The sequence below is a fragment of the Sminthopsis crassicaudata genome, chromosome 1, assembly GCF_048593235.1.
Source record: "Sminthopsis crassicaudata isolate SCR6 chromosome 1, ASM4859323v1, whole genome shotgun sequence".
Taxonomy (NCBI): Eukaryota; Metazoa; Chordata; class Mammalia; order Dasyuromorphia; family Dasyuridae; genus Sminthopsis; species Sminthopsis crassicaudata.
This window is the reverse complement of record NC_133617.1, coordinates 264,741,101-264,765,792: the sequence shown is the minus strand read 5'-3', so window position 1 is coordinate 264,765,792 and position 24,692 is coordinate 264,741,101. Positions and strand designations below refer to the sequence as shown.

General features: G+C 35.8%; 1 protein-coding gene across 2 annotated transcripts in view; it reads right to left on the bottom strand.

Annotated features, from left to right (window-relative positions):
- Window positions 1-8,477, bottom strand: part of SDCBP (syndecan binding protein) — a 30,664-nt gene extending 22,187 nt beyond the window's left edge. The window contains exon 1 of one of the 2 annotated variants that reach the window (XR_012484321.1): window positions 8,324-8,475. The gene's annotated coding sequence lies outside the window, so the exon portion shown is untranslated. Of the gene's footprint in view, window positions 1-8,323 lie in introns of both variants that reach the window. The other variant, XM_074278737.1, reaches the window with a different exon arrangement.
- Between the last annotated feature and the right edge of the window lie 16,215 nt (window positions 8,478-24,692).

Sequence of the window (24,692 nt, the reverse complement as noted above, 5' to 3'; positions counted from 1 at the left end):
TCATCATCACCACAAATTATAAATTATTCTAAGGTCCCTCAATTTACTGATCATCGCAGACTATATAAAGAAGGACAAAAAATAACCGATCACTATCTTTCATAGGACTTAGCAAGACATAACATAGAGACTTTTAGTATATTTCCATAACACAAAAATAGGTCTCAAAATACCATTGAGAATGCAACATATAAAATGTGTTGGAATGGAAGCATTACCATTAACCATAATAATCTGGGCATACTGATACATAAAATAAGATAGATTTATTAGAAGATAGATTAGAAGATAAATTTATATTCTAAAACTCTGAATCCACAAAAAGAAATATCCCCATGCTTATTTAACACTACCACCACTACACATGGTAATAACTTTATATATTAATTCGAGGTTTTATTTGGCTGTATTTCTGGGAAAGCTCTTAACACCCTATCCTACTACTCACTCCAAAAGAGCAAGAAGCAATAAGCATTGTTTCCTTCAAGGAAAAAGGAAAGGAGTGAAAGATGGAAGGTATGCTCCACCCATTGCTCACAGGTGAAGAAGGCAGGGACAAGAGTAGAATAAAACATTAAGACAAAGGCAAAGGGAGGGGAAACCCAGACTAGTGTAGTTCTAAAATAGGGTACTCAGGGCAGAGATCTAAACCCCAGCTAGCCATGTCATATTCCCCAACACCAGGGGACAAAAGCCACCCAACAGTTTGTCCTGGACCACCATCTGGGCAGCAGTGGGTGGTAAAGGTAAGGTGGTAAAGTATTGAATGACAGGGAATATTAGAAAAATACTCCAAGATGAAAATTTTGATGAAAACTTATAAAAAAAAAAAAAAACAGTGTCTACAAGCAGATAAACCAAAGACAATATTTTACCAATATTTATCTGCTTAAACACCATCTTCCACAAGAAACCTTTCTTGCTTCCCAACTCATAGTGCCCTGTCCCTTAACTACATTGTATTTATTTTGTATAAGTATCTGAGTTCTGAGGGAGAACTCCAGGTCCTCCTGATTCCAGGGCCCAATAAATACTCTGCCTACTGAACTATTTAGCTGTCAAGTCTAAATATCCTGTCTCAATCAATATCTCTGCTGTTTTCCAATCTCACATCTCCAAATGCCTTTCAAACATCTCTGTATGTCCAGTAAAAAAGCTTAAACTGAACATGTTCAAAATAAAACTCATTATCTTTCCCACCAAATCTTCCCTACTAACTTCCCTATGGCATACAGCCAGGTTTGCTGTCTGGAAGTCATGTCTGAATTCAAATACAGGCTCAGACACATACTAACTGTGTAACTCTAGGCAAATCACTTAAACCCTTTTGCTCTGTGTTTCCTGTAAAATGAGCTGGAAAAGGAAATAACAAACACTCCAGTATCTCTGCCAAGAAAACCCCAAATAGGGATGGTCAAAAAGTTGAACATGATTGAACAACAAAAATTACTATAAAGGAAAAACACGACATCTTTCTATCCCTCAAGCTCACAACCTAGGAGTCATCCTGGATTTTTTCTCTCTCTCCCTTTTTCTCCTCCTCTCCTCTCTCTCTCTCCTCTTTTCCTCTCTCTTTCCTTCTCCCTCTCCTCTTTTTTTCTCTCCCTTCTAGTCAAACTATTGCCGAGGCCTTTACCAGGGGTTCTCAAACTGCAGCCCACGGGCCAGATGCAGCCCACTGAGAACGTTTATGAAGCCTGCTGGGTTATGGCAAATGGGCTGAGGGACAGAGACAAGAGTGTGAGTTTTTGTTTTTACTATAGTCCGGCCCTCCAACAGTCTGAGGGACAGTGAACTTGGCCCCCTATTTAAAAAGTTTGAGGACCACTGGCCTTTATACTTTACCTTCACAACATCTCTGCCATATAGACACTGCTCTTTCTTTGGTGCATGCCCTCATCATCTCATGCCTAAACTATTGCAATAGCCAACTAGTGAGTCCTCAAAATTTCTCCCCACTCTAATTCACTCTCCATCCAGCCACTAAAGTGAACTGCCTAAATCACAAGTCTGACCAAGTCATCCCCCTCCTTAATAAATTCCAGTGATAGGGCAGCAGATAGAACACCAGCCATGAAGTCAGGAGGACCTCAGACACTTAATACTTCCTAGCTGTGTGATCCTGGGCAAGTCACTTAACCCCAATTGCAGAAGAAGAAAAAGAAAGAAGAAAGAAGAAGGAAGGAAGGAAGGAAGAAGGAAGGAAGAAGAAGGAAGAAGGAATTCCAGTGGTTCCCTTTGGTTTCTTAGGATTAAATACAAAATTCTGTTCAGTTTTCAAAGCCCTTCATCACATAGCCTTTTAACCTTCCTAACCTTCTTATAACTTACTCCTGAACACATACTCTAATCTAGTAACATGGTACTGTTGGCAGTTCTAAGAACAAAGCACTAAAACTCTTAGCTCTGGGCATTTTCTCTGGCAGTCTCTCAAGCCAAAAAAGCTTTCCCTCCTTAACTCCACCCACTGGCTTCTTGGTATTCTTTAAGCCCCAATTAAAATCCCTACAGGAATGTCTTTTCCAACCCTTCTTCAATTCTAATGCCTTCCTTTTCTTATTATTTTTTGTTTTTCCTTGTATATAGTTTATTTGTCTTTCCCCTATTAAACTGTGAACTTCTTGAGAACAAGGATTGCTCTTTGTCTCTGTATTCCAGAATTTAGCACAATGCCTGGCATACAGTAGGCTCTTAATGTTTAATGACTAATTGGTTTATAAAGAAACTCAGATGAGAAACAGCATGCAAACTAATTCAAAGGAGTGCTAATTCCAAATTAACCACACCTTACACTACCTACTTGGCTCTAGCAAGGAAAGCATTTGTAAACCATCAAGTACATGATAAATGAAAAGTTGTATTGTAACTTATGGTTGTCTGTTATCTCTAATCCTTCCATTTGCTCACTCGTTCAACCAAATAACAATTATTACATATTTACTATGTAGGATTTTTTTTGTCCAAGTCTTTATTTTCATTGATAAAAAGGGCCTCGATGAGACTCTTCCACTACCAATGGAGATGAGCACCAGGACTTCAACTAATCTTAGAAAGCTGCCTATGGGTACAGTCATTTAAGCAACTCTGAGTAAGGTTTAAAATAAGCACGGCAGATGAAAATTTAAAAATAAGATACAACTCAATCTCTGAACTTTCCAGGTAACTCTCCATTTTCCATCAATGGATCTGCAATTTGACTGAATAGAACAAGCCCCCACTCAGGGATTTCCTCCCTCCTTTTTCAGCTTCCTTTAGTCTTTCCTCTGTTAGGTTGTTAAAATTTTAAATTCCTTGAGAGGAGACACTGTCTTTTTCTTATCTGTATCTCCAAGGCTTAACATAGTGCCTGGCAAGAAGTTTCTGGGGTTCTTGTTGTTCATTCTTCAAAGGGGCTAATGACATCCTGGGGTGGTATCTAGACTTGCCCATGAATTGGATTTAAGTGATATAAGGTTGCAAGTCACCTTGCTCACCATTTGTTCCAGTCATTGAGCACCAGTAACAGGATAAAATTCAGGACAATTGGCAATAGTCAGAGATACAATGGATGACTTTGGTATTTTCAATGTGTGACCAATGTCTAAGGGCTCCATTTCACCTGTCTCAGCTGCCTTCATGGCCCTGGAACTAACTGTTCTCATCAGGCCATTCCACAGGAGAAGTCTTCACTGCTTGGGATAGGTTTATACATAACTCCCTGAACCTAAGTCTGCGGCCTATCAGTCTACTGAGATCCTTTTACCAGAATGTAGCCAATGCACACACACCTGACAGCTTTTTGGAACCATAGGTAAGAGCTGGGTGAAGGGAAACATCAAAGATAGATGGAGCAGCCCTGAAAAGTCCTCACACCAGAGGTGCTAGTTCTCCCTGAACACCCTATACAATCCTGGCACACAATAGGCACTTAAATGTTTATTGAATTGAACCTTCCTTTAAGAGTAAAACAGGTAGCCCAAACAATCATGATACAAATAAAAATTATTATATGCAATTATAACAAGAAAATTTCTGATCTGGCTGAGACTCTTGCTTCTTTCTGACTAAAAATTATAATGGGAAACTCTAGCTGACTTTTTTTCTCTCTATGACGCTGGGCACTTCCCTAGTCTTATTTTGAGTTTCCGATCATTGTTCCTGGAGCTAGAAAGATCACATCATCAACAAAAATCAAAGCTGGTAAACAAACTGTGTTCCCCCTTCTGTTATTTATTTCCATATGAATTTCCTAATCTTTCCCTTCTGCTTTCACTGAAATTCCACTTTTCAACAATTCTTATATATTTACCTATACAATAATTCACATAGGCCCTCTTTCCAATATCACTACAATGACCTTCGTTCAGGCCTGCATCATTGTTAAGCTGTATTCCTGTTTCCATTCTAGTTTCTTTACATTTCTTCCTTCACACTGTCAAAGTAATCTTCCCTAAGCACAACTCTGATCACATGACTCCTATACTAAATAAATTCTTCAATGGCTCCCTATTGATTATAAAAGTACCAACTATTGATTTTGGCATTCAAAGCCCTCCAAATTATTCTTGTTCCAAGGCCTTTCCAGCCTAACTTCATGTTTCAAGTCTGGTCTTGTTCTGAGTGGTTCTGCAAAAAGTACAACGCTACATCCTCTATCTTTATTTGTTTTTGATTATGATACTCCTTCAGATTTTTAACTCTCCCCTTCATTTGTCTATTAAAGTTCTCCTTCCTTCAAAGTCCAACTAAATAATGTCTTCTCTATAAAGACCTCTCTGATGCCCACCCCTCTTCCCCATTCTCCCTACTTATATAAATTTTTTATTGTTCTTTGCTTGAATTTGTCCTCCGCGTTTTCTTCCTTGTATGTCTTTTTATGTGTCCTTTTCTCTTTCCTATCCAGCAATTATATTATGAAGGATTTTTCTCATGTTTACTTGTTTATTATAATCACCTGAGGATGTCTTTCATATACTAGGCACTTAATAAATGCTGAGATATGAAAAAAAAAAAAAACAAAAAACAATGTCCAAATTTAATTCCAAAAATCTGATGATGAAGTATACTCTCATTCTGGTAAAGAAGTAGTAGACTATGATGAGTATTAGTACATAGGTTTGTTTACTTGGTTGTTTTTTTGTTATGATCAGGAAAGGAGATATAAGGAGGGATTTATGAGGAGCAGCTATAGTAAAATTGGCCAAAAAAAAAAAATTTCTAAAAATCAAAATATTTTAAAAGTAATTAAGTGAACCTTCCTACCAATTCCAGGGACCTTCCTCAGATAGTTTCCCTTTTATAACATTTTAGCATTTATCTGATCTATTGCTATTTTTAGTATTTACTTTCCAGGTTTTGATTCCTTTGACGTTTACATAAGCCAGGTTTTATCTTTCCAAAAGTTCAAAGCATAGTAGAGGGGACCCACTGCTTTCCTGAGGTCTTCTAGACTTACCTAGAATTAAACTGGTTTACTTCTGACAACTAGCAAATGGTCCATTTAACTAAAGGTGACCATCATAAAAACTATTTCCAGAAATAATCATTAAATCTTCCCCCCCCCCCCAGGCTGGGGGTTAAGTGACTTGCCCAGGAAGTGTTAAGTGTCTGAGCCCACATTTGAACTTGGGTCCTCCTGAATTCAGGGCTGGTGCTCTATCTACTGTGCCATCTAACTGCCCCTAATCATTAAATCTTAAATGTTATCGCATGTTCACATAAAAAAACATCATTAAGGTAACTTTGCATGAGCTTGGAATAAAAAAAAAAAAAATACTAAAGGAAGATACTAATGGGGAGGATGAGAGGGAATAATCACCTTCCTTCTTGGAACAAGTGACAAAAAAATAGGATCATACTACTAGAAATCATCTAATTCAATCCTTTCCTTTTACATAAGAAGAAAATAGTCAAATGGTATTAAAATTAAGAAGTAACTGGAGACAAGAACCCAAAGCCAGGGTCTCCTACCATACCCCCAAAATGTTTTCCTATTCATCTAGTTCATCATTTGAAAAATATAGTCTGACAATATAGACAATAGAAAACTGCACATATACATATATAATTGAATATAACGGTCCACAATGTAATTTTCCTTAAAAATCACAAGTTTCATGTTCCATGTATCACTAACCTATAGAAAGACAGCACTGTATAATAAAACCAATGCTAGACTTAAGTTAGGAAGACTTAGTAGGCTCAAATCTCATCTCTAGCACTTGGTAGCTAGCTGTGTGATCATCTTTTGGAGCCTCCATTTCCTCATCTGTATTCCCTTCTAATTCCCTAGTGATCTTGGCTAACTGAAGAGACTTAATCTGTCTGTATTTGTCTCCTCTGTAAAATGAAGAGCTTGTAATAGGATGATCTCTAAAATTCAAGTTCAATATTTCTGATCCTACTCATTTAAGACTCTTGTTTCTAGAGGTAGTAAATTCACACCTTTAGATCTCTACCAGTTTCCCTTTTAATATTTCTTTTGTTTCAAACTACCACACAATATTGGTATTTTAACATTTAACATGGGCAAAACACTCAGCACATCTGGAGAGGGAGCTTGTTCATTCGTAACATGCCAATACTTGTATCTACCTCAAATGATTATTGTAAAACTCAAATGAGAACATAAAGAGCTTTGCAAGCCTTAGAGTACAAGAGAAATGGCAGTTAATACAGATAAAAAAACTGAGGCCTAGAGAACTTAAGTGATTTTCTATGCCAAAAAAAGATCAGAAAATAGATTTCACTTACTTCTTTTGCCAACAATCTAATGGATAAGTCAATTCTTAAGAGATAAGTTTATTAACCACAGTAGAAATAACTGTCTACTATTATTAGATTCTTCCCATTTTGGTCAGAAGTACTGTATCCTACCCTTCCTAGCAAAATCCAATGAAATACCAGATATTAACCTTGTCAACATTTATTTTAGTTTATATTAAAAATTTATGGCTACCGAATAAGTTTTTGAAAAGTCTGATAAATTTTCTTCTTTTTTGCACTGCTTTCTCTGTAATATTCAACTCAAATGTCTTGCAGAACTACCAAGCTCTAACACTGATAACCAATGGACTATGAAGCAACAATTTTTACATTTGTACATTTATATTCCAAACTAGAACGAGAAAAAAAAATGAAATGACTACTCAAAACTAAGATCTTTACATCTGCTGAACACACTGCAAAAGGAAACCCTCAAACTAATGAGTAAGGCTCATTGGCAGCTATTGCAACATAATCTTTATAAAACAGACTTGAAGTAGAATCGAAACTTATAAAAACAAAGTCAAATCAAGAAACATTGTATCAAGTGCCTACTATGGGCCAGAAACCATACTAATAATTGTCGTGGGAGTCATTGAATTTTTTCTAAGTCACTAGTATTCTTTTCCTTCAAGTATATGCTAGCAGTAGAAATTAATACGCATTTGAATTTGGCACAAAATATGTTCGGAAACATAAACCTTTGAAATAACCTTAGAAATTCCTGTTAAAACTTTTGCCATTTAAGTTTAAATGAAAAGTCCAAGTTATGAGTCCCTTATATAATAATTCAATTCAATAAACATTTCAGTAAGCATGTATTAAGCGCCTACTATGGGCCTGGCGCAGTACTACCCACTAAACAGTGTAAATAATTTTTATTTATCTAAGTAAAATGTGGTCACTTTCACTTATTATTAGCGCCTCAAGCTCTGAGTCACCAGCTCTCCGGGGATTCTGGGTGCACCCACACCCAGCAGTTCTTCCCCTCAGATCCACCTTTTCCAGAAATTAAGGTTTTTGCAGAGAAGGAATGTTGGTGGAATCGGAAAGTCTGGGGAGGGAGGTTCGAGCTTCGCCCATTAAACAAACACCCCGCCCCCTCCAGACCCGAGACGCCCAAAGAGCAGGAGGGGCAAAATGGAAACAAACCTTTTCCTTTGGAATGTTTTTTTCTCCTAGTTTGTGGATTTTCCCTAGACTCTCCGACAGATAACTGGGATTTGGGAGAAGGCGCTCCTCCCTGCTCAAGGAGCGCGGCCGGTCCAGCCTTACTGTCACGGGCGCAACCCACGCCCTTCCCCTCTCGTCCTTGGTCCGGCTGGGGTCGCCGGGCTCCCCGCACCACCCAGCTCTCCCCAAATCCCGCCACTTTCTCCTTCCTCCTCCCTCCCTTTCTCTCCCCTCCAGGGCCTCACGAGCCCGGACCGATCCGGATCTTCCCCTCGGGAAGAAGCCCCTGCCCCCACCCCGGGGGTTCACCGACTGAGCCCCAAAGGAACGCGTCCTTTACTAAATCCATCGAGCCCGCGTTTGAGGGACGTCCTACTATCCTCCCCCACTAAAAGTTGCCGCTCACCTGAGTCTGGTCCGTAGTCTCCTCCAACTATCCCTGACGGCTTTCCCCAACAACGGTTTTCCGATCCTCAGGGAAGAGAGAAGTCCGGGAACGAAGCAATCAGTCAGCGGTAGAGTTACGTCACCCACACTAAGCCCCGCCCCCCGCCTGCGCAGACCACTCTCCGACATCCAGGTCAGGTGACTCTCCCCTCTCAATTTCCTCCACCCTTAGGGTTACCAAGACAACCGTGGGACTGAGTTAAAGCAGAGAGTCTAAAAGTGGAGGAAGGAGGAAGGGGATGTGGTTTGTGATAGAGCAGTCCTTGTGTTCACTACTCTGGCTCTCATCCTTCCGCCCCCCTGAGGACAGAGGAAACCACCGGTAACCCACACGGAGCAATGACTAACTGCTTTCCGGGGCACAGATTTCGTTTGCAGTAGTGCCCACGTACCTTTCTCCACCCTTAGCTTAACATAGTGCCAGGCACACAGTAGGCGCTTAATAAAAGTTGAGCTTCATACAAAGCTCCTCCTCCTTTATTCTGACTATTGACCTCCTTTGGCTTTCTTTGGGTCCCAATTAAAATCCCATCTTCTGCAGAAACCCTTCCCTACCCCCCCTTAATTCCTGTGCTTTCCCTTTTTAAAATTGGAATGCTCTTCCTCCTCTGCTCTGACTGATTTCTTTGTCTTTAAGTGATAACTAAAATTTCAAGTTCTACAAGTAGATTTCCATAATCCATCTTTATTCCAGTGCTTTCCTCCTTTTAATTATTTCCTATTTATCCTATATACAGTTTGCTTTGTATATATTTGTTTGAATGTTCTCTTTCCCATTAGATTATAAGCTCCTTGTGGGCAAGAACATTCTTGTCCAACCACATGAGTTGGACAGCCTCCTCTGATTAGCTGTGCCTTAACCCGGAGCTCTGTCTGTGTCTCTATCTGTCTATCTCTCTCCATCTGTCTCTGTGTCTCTATCTTTGTTTCTGTCTCTGTGTCTATCTCTGTCTCTGTCCCTCTATCGTCTTTGTCTCTCCCTGTCTCACTGTATCTGTGTCTGTCTCTGTCTCTCTTGTCTTTCTCGTTTATTTGCCTTCGCTTCCCTTCCCCAGGAAACCGAGTGGTTTCTCTCCAGTTTCACGTGCTAGAAGTGTTCCCATTAGGACCCAAACTTCAAGCCATGACAACTTTAGAGCCAAGATTCCAGGCAGGATGATACAACCAGACCCCACCTCTCCAGCAGGGGGAAGCCCTGAGACGTCAGTACCTAAGTCTAGAGCCCAAGGAAAGAATTTGGAATCTGACCTGAGATTTCGCCGTAAAAGAACCAATCTAAACTATAAATCTTACCCTACTCAGAGACGGAGGGGGGAAGGGAAGGGGAGGAGGATTATATAAACTACGAGTTGGGGAGAGAGAAGGAGGTATGTGTATTAGTGAAGTAAATATTCGCCTTTATAAAATCTCCAGTCTTACACATTTATTCAGTTTTGAGAATTATTTTGATTTTTTTATTTGCAAAGTATCTGAAACACTAATATTGTAACACCATTGTAGCTGTTGTTCTATAGGTTTCTAAATTAATTTTACCATAAACCACTAAAAAAGTTAATTATTTGCAGGTCATGTGATTTATAAGATTGTACAACTACTTCCTTCTTTTAATCCTATCCACATGACAAACCACCAACAGTTTCTCCATGTGATTTTTTTTTCCCCCCTAATGGGCAATTTCACATAGAGAGCAATTCCTTGTAGGACAGCAAAACCACTATGCTTCAGCTGACTAGCATGCAACAAACCTAATTCCACATATACAAGTTGTTTCTTGCTATAGATCATAAATAATTTGTTGAGAAGTTACATGCAAAGCACTTTTTAAATGAGTGATAATCTAAATGTAATAATAATTTTAAAAAAGGAATTCTGAGATAATTTTGTAAAATCAAAGATATACATATTTGGATTACTGTATTGGTAAAAAAAAAATATAGGTTGAACTTTCCCTCAAAATCGGTTGCCTTTAGAAAATTGAAGAATTTTCTGAATTGAAGAAAATAGAAAAATTGTGCTCTCAGATTGGCTAAGATGACAGGAAAAGATAATGATAAATGTAGGGGATGTGGGAAAACTGGGACACTAATACATTTGTTGGTGGAATTATGAACTCATCCAATCATTCTGGAGATCAATTTGAAACTATATCCAAATGTGTGGTACGGAAATGGTGAGGGAACATCATTTAATTAAAAAAAAGCTGGAGAGATCTCTAGAATAAAGCAAAGTTTATTGTACATTCTCAAGAGAAGGGCGTCCCACCCCTCCAGCACACAATCCAAGAGAGGCAGCACCTCCTGTGAGCAGGATGAGCACCTTTAATCCCTAAGGCAAACACCCCCTTCCACCACTGACCCTCATCCTCATTGGCTGAGAGTTTTACATTCTAAACAGGAGATCTACCCACGAAATTGAACTTGACCAATAAGTACATAGTTGCCCATGTTTGACTGAAATAGGGAAGAAATTGTGTTATGGGAGGATAGCAGGAAGGGGACTCAATTATCCCCTTGAATCAATGCTCAAAGTCCTTCAGGCCTACTCAAACTCTGAAGTAGATGAAGCCTTACTCGATTTTCACAACTGTCTCACTTCATCTCATTCACAAAGGACTATCAAAACTGTGCATATACCCTTTGATCCAGCATTGTCTCTACTAAGTCTCTATCCCAAGGAGATCATAAAAAATAGAAAAAGAAACTACATGTGCAAAAATGTCTGTAATAACCTTTTGGTAATGGCAAGGAACTGGAAACTGAGTGGATGCCTATCAGGGAATTGCTGAATAAATTATGGCATATGTATATTATTATTGTGCCACAGTTCTCTTTTAATGTCCTGACCTAGTTTCCCTAATTGTCCTATTCAGTTACTCTGCATCAGGTTATAATCATTCCCTTTTAATGTTAGAATAAAAGTCTTATATCTTAGACCTTAGGCTATACTTATTCCCTCTCAATGTTTGATGGGATAAAAGTCTTTATTAATTTTAAACATCATTAGAATATCAGGAGTTTCTCCAGTACCTCCCTCCATTATGTCATCCTCATCCTAGGTTCCTCCCTGCATTAGGTCTTCCCCATCCAGGAACCTCCCCCATTATGTCATTGTTTTTGTTACTCTATAAAAAAATCCTGTAATAGATTTCAGTGCTGGATTCTTTGAGACAATAGTCTTGTTCAGCCCTGGGACTAACCATGGATCCACTGGTCCCAGTAAATCTCTCCATTTAATAAATTCTGTATTGAATACTTTCTAATCTCTGTCTTGCTCAGTTTCTCCAGCATTACATTATGGGATATTATTATTCTATAAAAAAAACAATCAGCAAGATGATTTCAGAAAGTCCTGGATTGATTTACATGAATTGATACTGAGTGAAGTTAGTAGACCCAACAGAACATTGTACACAGGAGGTTATGTGATGATCAACTGTGATGGACTTGGATCTTCAGGCTAATTCCAATAGACTTGTGAGGGAGAGAGCCACCTGCATCAAGAAAGAGGACTATGGGGAATGAATGTAGATCACAACTTAGTATTTTCACCTTTTTTGTTGTTTGTTTGCTTTTTTTTTCTCATTTTTTCCCCCTCTTTGATCTGATTTTTCTTGTGCAGCATGATAAATGTGGAAAATATGTGTAGAAGAATTGCACATGTCTAACATATTGGATTACTTGCTGTCTAGGGGAGGAGGGTAAGGATGTAAAATTAGGAACTCAAGATTTTGCAAGGATGAATGTTGAAAACTATCTTTGCATGTATTTTGAAAATAAAATGCTATTATTTTAAAAAAAGAAAATTGAGATATGGCTTATAATCTGTTATTTTAAAACAAATCATTTGTATGTGTTTACATACATATACATATATAGAATAGCATTTTAGAATTGCGATCTATATTCAGAAGCTGAATATAATTTGATAAAAACAACTTATTTTATGATCCTTTTACCCTAGTTTGACTGCCTTTGTAGTGACATTGTTGTCCCTATTGAAGATACTCTGTTACTATTATATATGCCTATCTGTTGATACATGTCTATGTGATATACTAGAACATACATTTCTTTATATTTCAATACTTCCTACAGTGTAGCCAACATTGTTATGTCATATTTAAGACAATAAAGCTGGACCTAATATAAATCTGCAGTTTCAGATAGAATATCTTTTTCTACCAAGTCTTTTAAAATGTCTATTTTGTTTAGAGTTTGTTAAATTCATTATAAAAATAAATTATAAAAAATGAAAAGTAAAACATATGCTATGAATATAAATGAAGAAGTCAAATTAACTGTTCTCTCTCATTCTTCATTGGTTCACCTTTTCCAATTATATATATATATATATATATATATATATGTTAGCACTGATGATTTGTGACATATATATATATATATATGTCACAAATCATCAGTGCTAACATATTCTACTGTATTTAAGCCTAATGTGAGTCTTTTGTTAGAACTTGGCACAGGACATCTTTCCATGACAATGGTGAACACCTTTGGTACATGTCTTCTTGTTACTGATAATAATAGTCTATCACTGAACATTTTTTTAATAGTTACAACTCTGTATTATAAGTGTTTTTTCTTTTTTATTATTAAAACTTTTATTTTCAAAACATATGCATAGAAAATTTTTAACATTCACCCTTGCAAAACCTTGCATTCCAAAATTTTTCCCTCCCTTCCCCCCACCTCCTCCCTCAGATGGCAAGTAATCATCGGATTATGTGTAGCTCTTCTATACATACTTCCATAATATGATATGAGTTTTAAGTACATATTGGAGATACTTTCTTGAACAAAAACTTCTAATATTGTATTTTGCTCTCCTAAGTCAAATGCTTTTTTTTAATCAACAAAAAATAAATATAGTGGGACCTTATATTTTTTTGCACCTTTAATAAATTGAGTGACTTTGAAGCTATGGAGTCATGTGGAAAATCATTTGTGAACATCTGCCTTTTCTATGCTCACATATTCATCAAATATGCACCCTTTATGGGTACAGATCATGCCTATGAAACAGTCAAGGACTACTGCTAGGTCCAGAGGAGTGGGACCCTTATTTTTAATAGGGTCTCTACCTCTAGACTTGACTGAGTCTGGCTTCTAAGCTGAAATGTTGATCTTTTTTTCTCAAATTCTTTGGGACCCTGAAAAGAATTCTTTAAAGTTTATTTTTGGCTTGTTTCTGTAATGCAAAAAGCAGGGTAAAAAAGTATTAAGTACAGTGTAGATCAAGCAAATGAAATGTATTTTCACACATACACATTGCTTAAAATATAAAAGACTCACAAGTGCATTAAACATTAAAACATGTAGCATTTAGTGCAACTGCTGGGTAAACATTTTACTTTCATCTCTACTTTTGCATGGTCCAAATAATGTTCTTAAAGTCCATGTCTTCTGGTAAGCTCAGAGTTCACCTACTTCCCTAAGAAGCACTATAGTAGCTGTACAAAGTCACTTCCTATAGTGCAGCTGTCTCTAATGGAGGGAGTAGGAGCTCTCAAGCTCTTGTATTCATAAGGTTCTTCTACTCTTCATATCTTTCTTAGACCATCAATAATAGTTCAGCAATCACATGATTATCAATGCCATGGGCAACAGTTTATCTGAGCCTAGTCACTTATATAAGGCATCTATTTCTCTCATTATATCCATAGTTATCTTGTGTTCCAACTCCCTATTTGTCATTTTTCTTTTGTCCTTCCTAGTTCAAAGATCATTTTTCTCTACTTAGGAAAAAGAAGAAAAATAAAATTTTGAGTAATCTTGCTTTTTCTGTCATTGTTTATCATTTCTCTTACCCACCCTGAATAGTAGATCTATTCTTCCAAAATGCCTTCTTTTCCACAATATAGTTTACAAAATATGTTTTTGTTGTCTGAATTCCTAGTAAACATTATTTCATTCTGAGATTATGTGGTGTTTGCATTATTATTCTTTTCTTTTTTTCCTTTGTGTGTGTGTATGTGAGTTGGGGGTGGGGAGAGAAGGGGGGAGAAAAGACAATTGCCCAAGATCATAGAGCTAATGTTAAATGTCTGAAGCCAAATTGAACTCGGGTCTTCCTGACTCTATCAAATATGTAACCTAGTTGCCCCACTTCCATTATTCTTACCTAATTTGACTATACTATTTTTGGTCAGTCTCTGTTATCTGCCCTTGATTCCATTTTCTGCACTTGCCCTTTAAAAATCTAACATGTTTTGCACAAACAAAACTAATGCAAACAAGATTAGAAGGGAAGTAACAAATTGGGAAAACATTTTTACAGTTAAAGGTTCTGATAAAGGTCTCATCTCCAAAATATACAGAGAATTGACTTTAATTTATAAGAAATCAAGCCATTCTCCAATTGTAAAATGGTCAAAGAATATGAACAGACAATTTTCAAATGATGAAATTAAAACTATTTCCACTCATATGAAAGAGTGTTCCAAATCACTATTGATCAGAGAAATGCAAATTAAGACAACTCTGAGATACCACTACATTCCTGTCAGATTGGCTAAGATGACAGGAACAAATAATGATGAATGTTGAAGGGGCTGTGGGAAAACTAGGACACTGATGCATTATTGGTGAAGTTGTGAAAGAATCCAACCATTCTGGAGAGCAATCTGGAATTATGCCCAAAAAGTTATCAAAATGTGCATACCCTTTGACCCAGCAGTGCTACTACTGGGCTTATATCCCAAAGAAATACTAAAGAAGGGAAAGGGACCTGTATGTGCCAGAATGTTTGTGGCAGCCCTTTTTGTAGTGGCTAGAAACTGGAAAATGAATGAATGTCCATCAATTGGAGAATGGTTGGGTAAATTATGGTATATGAAGGTTATGGAATATTATTCTGTAAGAAATGACCAACAGGAGGAATACAGAGAAGCTTGGAGAGACTTACATCAACTGATGCTGAGTGAAACGAGCAGAACTAGGAGATCATTATACACTTCAACAATGATACTATATGAGGATATATTCTGATGAAAGTGGTTATCTTCAACATAGAGAAGAGCTAATCCAATTCCAATTGATCAATGATGGACAGAATCAGCTACACCCAGAAAAGGAACATTGGGAAATGAGTGTAAACTGTGAGCATTTTTTTGTTGTTGTTTTTCTTCCCAGATTATTTTTACCTTCCGAATACAATTCTTCCTTTGCAACAACAACAACAAAAAAATTCGGTTCTGCACATATATATTGTACCTAGGAGAGAAGGGGGGAGAAAAGACAATTGCCCAAGATCATAGAGCTAATGTTAAATGTCTGAAGCCAAATTGAACTCGGGTCTTCCTGACTCTATCAAATATGTAACCTAGTTGCCCCACTTCCATTATTCTTACCTAATTTGACTATACTATTTTTGGTCAGTCTCTGTTATCTGCCCTTGATTCCATTTTCTGCACTTGCCCTTTAAAAATCTAACATGTTTTGCACAAACAAAACTAATGCAAACAAGATTAGAAGGGAAGTAACAAATTGGGAAAACATTTTTACAGTTAAAGGTTCTGATAAAGGTCTCATCTCCAAAATATACATAAGATACTATAAGATATTTAATATGTATGGGAATGCCTGCCATCTAGGGGAGGGGGTGGAGGGAAGGAGGGGAAAAATTCAGAACAGAAGGGAGTACAAGGGATAATGTTGTAAAAAAAAAAATATTACCTATGCATATGTACTGTCAAAAATGTTATAAAATTAATAATAATAAAAAAAGAAAAATCTAACATGACATTTTGACAACTTGACAATTTCTGGTAATTCTCTTGTTCTTCTTCATTAGAATTGTTTCCTTTTTTGTCTTTAAAATTAATGCTTTATTATTTTTCATTTATTTTAGCTTTTTCATGTTTTTTCCCTTTTGTTCTATTTCTTTTTTCACAACAGATTAATGCAGAAATATAGTTTAAATGATTGTACATATATAACCTATATCATATTGCTTTCTGTTTTCAGGAAGGGAGAGGGAAGAGAGGAGAGAGAGAGAGAGAGAGAGAGAGAGAGAGAGAGAGAGAGAGAGAGAGAGAGAGAGAGAGAGAGAGAGAGAGAGAAGATTTTTCATGAGTAACCTATATCACATTGCTTGCTATCTTGGGAGGGGAAGGTAAAAGTGGGAAGGAGGAAAAATTAGGAACATAAAATCTTACAAAAATGAATGTTGAAAACTATCTTTACAAGTATTTGGAAAAATAAAATACTACTGAGGGGACAAAAAGAAATGCTGAGCAAGATGCTCTCAGAAAAACCTTGCAAGTCCTCCATGAGCTCATACAAAGTGAAATGTACTGTACACAAAATAATTGCAATGTTGTGGGATGATCGGATGCTATTTTCAGTAATACAATGATCCAATTCTACTCAGAACTAAAGTGCCCAGACGAGAGAAAATACAGGACAGCCAAAATAATGTAAATTTAAGAGTGTTTATTGCTAGCTAGCGACTGAACCCCACCAGGACAGGGAATCAGTACCCCACCAGAACAGGGGAGTTAGTATCAAGCGAATTCAGAGACACATTATTTATAAAAAGAAACAAAAAAGTTCCCTAATACATTTGTCATACTAAAAGAATTTCATCCTAGATAGAAGGCAAAGATTATCACACTAAGGGTACCATTTCCAGACAGGCAATAAGGCAATATTTCTTAATGATTATCAAGTTGTCAAGTTAGGGCAGCACTTCTGGGGATATAGAAATACCATTTGCATTCCGGTATGAAGAGCTAGTAATAAAGTTCTAACTACAGAGTTTCAAGATTATGTTTCTCACAGTCCAGAGGGATGTCCTTCTACTTCAGGACTTATCATATCCATACCCACATAAAGAACTAATTGTGTCTCATTGAAGCAATTTTTTAAAGTATTTTTAAACTTTATTTTTTTTAGTTATTATTATAGCTTTTTATTTATACAACATACTCATGGGTAATTTTTCAACATTGACCCTTGCAAAACTTCTTCAGTTCCAACTTTTCTCCTCCTTTCCCCCTTCCCTTCTCTATATGGCAAATAGTCCAATACATGGTATATGTTAAATATATGTTAAATCCAATATATGTATACATATTTATACAGTTACATTGCTATACAAGAAAAATCAGATCTAGGAAAGAAAGAAAAAATCTGAAAAGGAAAACAAGAATGTAAGTAAACAATAACAGAAAGAGTAGAAATGCTATGTTGTGGTTCATACTCATTTCCCATAGGTCTCTCTCTGGGTGTAGCTGATTCACTTCATTACTAAAAAATTGAAACTAGTTTAAATCATCTCATTGGGGAAAAGAGCCACATCCATGAGAGTTGATCATTGTATAATCTTGATGTTGCCATATATTATGATCTCCTGGTTCTGCTTATTTCACTTAGCATCAATTCATGTAAATCTCTCCAGGCTTCTTTGAAATCATCCTGCTAGTCATTTCTTACAGAATAATAATATTCCATAACAATTTATATATCATAATTTATTCAATCATTCTCCAATTGATGGGCAGCCATTCAGTTTCCAGTTTCTTGCCACTACAAAAAGGGCTTCCACAAACATTTTTACACATATGGGTTCCCTTCCCTCTAAGATCTCTTTGGGATATGATCTCAGTAGAACTCTTCTGGATGAAAGGGTATGCACAGTTTGATATCTCTTTGGGCATAGTTCTAAATTACTCTCCAGAATGGTTGGATCCCTTCACAGTTCCACCAGCAATGTATCAGTGTCCCAGTTTTCCCACATCCTCTCCAACATTCGTCATTATCTTTTCCTGTCATCTTAGCCAATCTGACATATGTGTAGTGGTATCTCAGAGTTGTCTTAATTTGCATTTCTCTGATCAATAGTGATTTGGAGCATCTTTTCATATGACTAAAAATAGTTTCAATTTCTTCATCTAAAATCTGTTCATATCCTTTGACCATTTACCAATTGGAGAATGGCTTGAATTCTTATAAGTTTGAATCAATTCTCTATATATTTTGGATATGAGGCCTTTATCAGAACCTTTAGCTGTAAAAATGTCTTCCCAGTTTATTGCTTCCCTTCTAATCTTATCAGCATTAGTTTTGTTTGTACAAAATTTTTTTTACTTTAATATAGCCAAAATTTTCTATTTTGTGATCAATAATAATCTCTAGTTCTTCTTTCGTCACAAACTCCTTCCTCCTCCACAGGTCTGAGAAATAAACTATGTTCTGCTAATGCATTTATAATCTCATTCTTTATGTCTAGATCATGAACTCATTTTGACCCTATCATGGTATAAGGTGTTAAGTGTGGACAATGCCTAATTTCTGCCAAATTAGTTTCCAATTTTCCTAGCAGTTTTTGTCAAATAGTGAATTCTTATCCCAAAAATTGGGGTCTTTGGATTTGTCAAACACTAGATCACTATAGTTATTGACTATTTTGTCCTATGAACCTAACCTATTCCATTGATCATCTACTCTGTTTCTTAGCCAGTATCGAATGGTTTTGATGGCCACTGATTTATAATGTAGTTTTAAGTCTGGTACAGCTAGGCCACCTTCATTTGATTTTTTTTTTCATTAGTTCCCTTGAAATTCTTAATCTTTTGTTCTTCCAGATGAATTTTTTTGTTATTTTTTTAAAGTCAGTAAAATAGTTTCTTGGGAGTGTGATTGGTATAGCACTAAATAAATAGATTAGTTTAGATAGTATTATCATCTTTATTATATTTGCTCGGCCTATCCAAGAGCACTTAATATTTTTCCAGTTGTTTAGATCTGATTTTATTTGTGTGGAAAGTGTTTCATAGTTTTGCTCATATAGTTACTGACTTGACAGATAGATTCCCAAATATTTTATACTATCAACAATTATTTTAAATGGAATTTCTCTTTGTATCTCTCACTGTTGGATTTTGTTAGTTATGTATAAAAATGCTAATGATTTATGTGGATTTATTTTGTATACTGCAACTTTGCTAAAGTTATGGATTATTTCTAATAGCTTTTTAATAGGTTCTCTGATGTTCTCTAAGTATAGCATCATGTCATCTGCAAAGAGTGATAATTTGGTTTCCTCATTACTTACTCTAATTCCTTTAATCTCTTTTTCATCTCTTAATTGCCAAAGCTAGCATTTCTACTACAATACTGAATAGTAATGGTGATAGTGGCAACCTTGTTTCACTCCTGATCTTATTGGTAATGGTTCCAGGTTATCCCTATTGCATATGATGCTTACTGATAGTCTTAAATAGAAGCTATTGACTATTTTAAGGAAAAGTCCATTTATTCCAAACTCTCTAGTGTTTTTAACAGAAATTGGTGTTGGATTTTATCAAATGCTTTTTCTGCATCTATTGAGATGATCATATGGTTTTTGTTAATTTGGTTTAGTTTTCCTAATATTGAACCAGCCCTTCATTCCTGATATAAATCCTACTTAATCATGATGTATTATCCTGGGAATGATTTTCTGTAATCTCTTTGCTTATATTTTATTTAAGATTTTTGCATCAATATTTATTAAGGATATAATTTTTTCCTCTGTTTTCAACCTACCTGGTTTAGGCATCAGTACCATGTCTGTGTCATAAAAGGAATTTGGTAGGACTCCTTCATTCCCTGTTTTTTCAAATAGTTTATATAGTATTGGGGTTAATTATTCTTTAAATGTTTGATAGAATTCACATGTAAATCCATCTGGTCCTGGGGATTTTTTCTTAGGGAGCTGATTAATAGCTTGTTCTATTTCTTTTTTCTAAAATGGAACTATTTAAGCAATTTACTTCCTTCTCTGTTAATCTAGGTAACTATATTTTTGTATGTATTCCTCCATTTCACTTAGTTTATCAAATTTATTGGCATAAAGTTGGGCAAAGTAACTCCTAACTATTGCTCTAATTTCTTCTTTATTATTTGAAAGTTCTTCCTTTTCATTTTTAAGACTAAAAATTTGATTTTCCTCTTTCCTTTTTCTAATCAAATTTACCAAAGATTTATCTATTTTGTTGTTTTTTTCCATTAAAAAAAACTTTTGGTTTTATTTCTTAATTTAATAGTTTTTTTTTTACTTTCAATTTTATTAATATCTCATTTTATTTTTAGAATTTCAAGTTTAGTATTTGATTGGGGGGGTTTAATTTGTTCTTTTTCTAGCTTTTTAAATTGCAAACCAAAATCATTTATCTTCTTTTTCTCTATTTTATGCAAGTAAGCCTCTAGAGATATAAGATTTCTTTTTATTACTGCTTTGGTTTTTTTAATCAGAAATAAATGGAATTCGCCTGTTTCTAATGCCCATATTCTTCCCTAGAAGAAAATGCTCCCTTTAGTGGGATAGTTTATTCTTAGTTGCATTCAAGTTCCTTTGCCTTTCGGAATATCAGATTCCAGGCCCTTTGATCCTTTAATGTGGAAGCTGCTAGATCCTGAGTAATCCTTATTGTGACTCCTCTGTATTTGAATTGCTTTTTGTTTTTTTGTTTTTTTCTGACTGCTTGTAAATTTTTTTCCTTAGTCTGATATTCCTTGGAGTATTCATTTTGGGGTCACTTTCAGAAGGTGTTTGATGAATTCTTGCGATAGTTATTTTACCTTCTGATTCTATGACATCTGGGCAGTTCTCTTTGATGATTTCCTGAAAAATAGTGTTTAGACTCTTTTTTTCATCATGATTTTCAAGGAGTCCAATAAACCTTAGATTATCTCTCCTAAATCTATTTTCCAGGTCTGTTGTTTTCCCAAGTAGGTATTTAACTTTTTTTCCTATTTTTCATTTTTGGGGGAGTTTTGTTTGATTGATTCTTAATGTCTCATTGAATCATTCACTTCCATTTGTATAGTTCTGATTTTTAATGAATTATTTTCTTTATGTACTTTTTTATTTCTTTTTGTATTTGTCCAATTGAGTTTTTAAATGAGTTGTTTTGTTCGTTGGAATTTTTTTCCATTTCACAAAATTTTTTTAAAGAGTTTTCTTTTTCCAATTCACAAATCTGTTTTTCTGGGAATTCTTTACCTTTTCCATTTCACATTTCAGGGAATTGTTTTCTTTTTCCACTTTATCAAATCTTTCTTTTATAAATGCCTTTTCCAAACTCTCTTGCACAGTTTTCATTTCCTTTCCCCATTCTTGTAGCTCTCTTTTAATATCCTTTAAAATTTCTTCTAGAAGAGCCTTGTGTGGTGGGGAGCAGATTATATCCCCCTATGGAGATTCATCTGGAGACAATCTGCTTTTAATCTCCTCAGGTTTTTTTTTTAATTAATTTTATAATTATAACATTTTTTTTGACAGTACATATGCATAGGTAATTTTTTTTACAACATTATCCCTTGTATTCCCTTCTGTTCTGAATTTTCCCCCTCCTTCCCTCTACTTCCTCCCCTAGATGGCAGGCATTCCCATACATATTAAATATCTTATAGTATATCCTAGGTACAATATATATGTGCAGAACCGAATTTTGTTGTTGTTGTTGTTGTTGCAAAGGAAGAATTGTATTCGGAAGGTAAAAATAATCTGGGAAGGAAAAAAAAATGCTCACAGTTTACACTCATTTCCCAGTGTTCCTTTTCTGGGTGTAGCTGATTCTGTCCATCATTGATCAATTGGAATTAGATTAGTTCTTCTTTATGTTGAAGATATCTACTTCCATCAGAATACATCCTCATACAGCATCATTGTTGAAGTGTATAATGATCTCCTAGTTTTGCTCGTTTCACTCAGCATCAGTTGATGTCTCTCCAACCCTCTCTGTATTAATCTTCTCAGGTTTTGAAGTCTGTTCTCTTTCTCTATAGAAGTTGTCTATAGTTAGAGCTCACTTTGCTTATTTACTCATTTTTTTTTTAAGTTGGGATTTGCTTTTTGGGCAGATTCTAAGCTTCCTCTACAGATTCCTAGAAGCGGCAATGGCTGTTCTGGGATGGTGCTGAGTCACTCCCAGTGGTAGGTGGATGTGGCCAGGTTCTAAGAGACTCTGGTATTTTGGGGTACACTTTTTACCCTCTGTCTTTGTGTTGGATTATTTTATAACTTCTCTGCTGATTTACTGGGTTACAACCAGGGCAGAGTAGCCAACACTGTGGTAGAGTCCTCTCCATAAATTCTCTGCTTTGCAGAGCAGATTCTCTGCTCAGCCTGCAATGGCTTCCATGCTTTGTCTCTCTGACTGTGCCTAGCCACCTCTTCCTGTGTCCACATCCAACCTAAAAAGACCTTTTATGGTGATCTTCAGAATTATCTTCTGCTGGTAATTTGCTGCGCTCCCAAAATTTGTGAATTCTGTCAGTCTAGCACTAATTGAAAGACTGAAATTTCTTAATTAGTGTGAGGGTAGCAGGAGAGCTCAGAAAGAAGCATGTATCCTCTCTGCCATCTTGACTCTATCCCTGAAGCATTTTTAAAAACTTTATTTTTCTTGAGTTTTTTGGGGGAGAAGGAGCAGAAGAGGGAAATCTATGTTTTCTTTTGCAACATGAATTTTATGGAAATATTTTGCCTTATTTCTTGTGTGCTTTCTCAGTGAGGTGGGGAAAGTATTAGGGATGGAAGAAGAGAGAATCTGAAACTCAAAAATTTAAATCAAATCTTAAAAATTGTTTTCCATGAAACTGGGGAAAATAAAATATTAAATAAATGCACTTTATGATTCAATTAAAATGCTGTTTGGTGATAAACAAATATAAATCAAAGTCATCAATAAAAAAGAAAGAAAAACAAAATCCTATTAAATAAAAAGAGAAAGAAAATCAATGCTTGCTAATAGAGGAAAAAGTAAATAAAAGTTTAAAAAGTTAAATTAAAAAAGAGTTTGTATGTACTGTAATATAATATTGTACCTAATGTACCTACCCATTGATCTATAAACAAAAAGTTATAAAGAATATTCATTGACTTGAAATGAGTAGAATCAGGAGATCATTATACATGGCAACAAGAAGACTATACAATAATCAATTCTGATGGATATGGCTCTCTTCAATATTGAGATGATTCAAACCAGTTCTACTTGTGCACTGATGAAGAAAAGCCTTCTACACCCAGAGAGAGAACCATGGGAACAGAGTATGGAATATAACATAGTATTTTCACTTTCTCTGTTGTTATTTGCTTGCATTTTGTTTTCTTTCTCAGTTTTTCTTTTTCTTCCTTTTTGTTCTGATTTTTCTTTTGCGACAAGATAACTGTATAAATATGTATACATATATTGGATCTAACATGGATTTCAACATATTTAACATGTATTGGACTACCTGCCAGGAGGTGGGGGGAAGGAGGTGAAAATTTGGAACAAAAGGTTATACAAGGGAAAATTACCCATGCATATGCTTTGTAAATAAAAAGCTTTAATAAAAAAAATATTCACTGACAATAATACTTTTTCAGTGTTACTGGTAAAAATTGATCATCAAACCTAAGATAAAATTTTGTATTTACTAGCAAACACCCTAGATTCAAAATTTCTCTGTTGAAGTTTATCTTCTAATGAGCACTAGCTGTATCAATGTCCTCTTGAGTTCAAATTTACAGCATTATTTATAGTTGAGGTCCTCTTGCCAGAGGAAAATCTTGAGGATTATTAGAGTCAAATCCCCTTAAAAAAATTCCCAGTCCATATAATTCACAATACTTACTGAAGGTCCAAATTTCTCCTATAAACCATAATTCTGTCCTTTGCGTTTCTTGATTCTCTGTCCCCTGCTTGGTCCAGAAATTCCTCTCTAGTCTCTCCAGGTGTCTCTGAAATCATCCTGCTGGTTGTTTCTTCCAGAACAATAATATTCCATAACATTCATTTACCATAATTTATTCAGCCATTCTCCAACTGATGGGCATCCACTCAGTTTCCAGTTTCTTACCACTACACAAAGGGCTGCCACAAACATTTTTGCACATGTGGGTTCCTTTCCTTCCTTTAAGATCTCTTTGAGATATAATCCCAGTAAATACACTGCTAGATCAAAGGGTATGCACAGTTTGATAATTTTTAGAACATAGTTCCAGATTGCTCTCCAAAATGGTTGGATCAGTTCACAATTCCACCAACAATGCATCAGTGTCCCAGTTTTCCCACATCCCCTCCAACATTTGTCATTATCTTTTTCTGTCACTTTAGCCAATCTGAGAGGTATGTAGTGGTACCTCAGAGTTGTCTTTATTGCAAGCAATACTCTTTGCCAGAGGATGATATCATCCCCAGCACAAGCAGATGTTGAAGACTGACTGTATTAATACATTAGGGCATTTTGTTATATAGTTGTTGATAGTTTGTGATAGTTGTTGAAAACTATTAATATCATTTTGTTTAGTTATTGTATTAGTTTTATATGATATAT